Below are 1,811 nucleotides of genomic sequence, written 5' to 3' on the forward strand. Positions count from 1 at the left end.
GATCTGCAGGGCTTCGAGGGATGAGAAGCTTTGGCTTTCCATCCAGCGGTGGAGGGTGGGCACAGATGGTTGGCCACAGCCTCCTCGAGGGGCGGAGTTCCCTCGTAGCCTCTTTCTCTCGCGCCGTCCACTGCGGAGAGCGAGGAAGAAAAAGAAGGCTTCAGGCGAGCAGAGTGCGGGGCTTTCCACGACTTTGTGAGTTCGTCGTGAACTTCGGGGAAGAAAGGAGAGGGTCTCTGTCGAGGGGCCTGCCGGAGCCCCTGCAGGAACCACTCGTCCAGCCGGCTGCGGGCGGGTTCTTCCGGAGAAGACCAGTCGAGCCCAAGGTCTTCCACGGCCTTGGACAGGATGCGGACGATCTCAGAGTCCATGCTGGTGCCCGTGCTCGTGTCCGCTGATGTTGATGGCGTGGGGTCGAAAGCCGAGCCCGGCCAGTCGTCGGATGCAGCGTCAATAGAGAGGCTGTCATCTTTTTCATCGTCGTCTCCTGACGCGCCGAACGAGACGAGACCCACCGCTCTGTTGGAGGGGTGCTGGTCCGCCCTCGTGAAATGGACTGGCGGCGGGGAGATCTCTGGTAGCGGTGAAGCACGCGGGGACTGGGCCGGCGTGACGTCACTGAAGTCTACGTGCTCTGGCAGCCTCTGTGAGCGGCGCTTTTTCTTGTACGGCTCGAACGGAGGGGGCGGTAGCACGGTGGAAGCAGGCTCGTTTGCGGCGCAAGCGGCAAAGAGAGCGCGCAGCTCGGCGAGGCCCAGGGAGTCACATTCGGGGCATCCGCCCTGAGTGAGAGCAGCTTCTGCGTGGTCCGGTCCCAGGCAGCGAGTGCAAATGATGTGACGATCCCCGTCAGGAAGAGGGCCTCTGCACGAGGCACAGGCTGAAGGCATTTGCAACAACGCCTTGAAAATTGGTCTTTTACTTAATCAAAAAGCGTCGCAGAGGCGAGCGCTTGTAGTAAAAGGATACAGCGATGCGCGCCAGATGGCGTAGCAGAAGGCTTCGAAGGCGGCTGAAGGCGCCGGCGTCCTCTTAGCGGTCCTGCTGTAGGCTTTTCGACGGCGGGCGAAAGACTCCAACAATCCGGAGGATCCAGCGAAGAGAAGGTCTTTGCTGAAGGAGATTAAATCTAAAGAACTCTCATGACGGGGCGCCTAATATATAGCTTTAGCCATGCTAATCTTGGCTGGCCCTGAGCGCGCGGGCGCGAAGCGCGCGCTCATTGGTCGCGCGTTCAGAGTCGCCCCGTCATTGGTTCGAGCAAGTTGCCGCAGCACAGCCAATGACCGAGCTGCCTCGCTCATTGCTGTCTGCTGTGCAGCTGCAATGCGTTTTACATAAAGACTTCAATATTTCTCGAGAAACAGAGTTTTCCCATAGCGTAAGCTACTTACGCAATAGGAGAGACCTCTCGAGAGAGAAACAATACAATTATATAAAAAACTTACATTTAATCTAATTAAAATTAAGAAAAATAACAAGAACCTTTATAATGTTCCAAATGCTTCATCAAATAAATACGTCTTGAGACAGGTTTTTAACATATTGACAGATGTTGAGGCTCTGACAGACAAAGGTAAACCATTCCACAACTTTGGTGCAGCAACAGAGAATGCACGATCTTCTTTACCCTTGAACTGTGATCGGGGAACATCAAGAAGCAGCTTGTTATTCGATCTAAGAAATGTATGGGAGTTACAAATGACAATAAATCCAGAGATATAATCAGGAGCCAGATTGTGTAAGGCTTTAAAAACATACAACAACACCTTATATTGCACTCTAAATTGGACAGGTAGCCAGTGCAACAA

The sequence above is a fragment of the Xyrauchen texanus genome, chromosome 18 (genome assembly GCF_025860055.1).
Source record: "Xyrauchen texanus isolate HMW12.3.18 chromosome 18, RBS_HiC_50CHRs, whole genome shotgun sequence".
NCBI lineage: Eukaryota > Metazoa > Chordata > Actinopteri > Cypriniformes > Catostomidae > Xyrauchen > Xyrauchen texanus.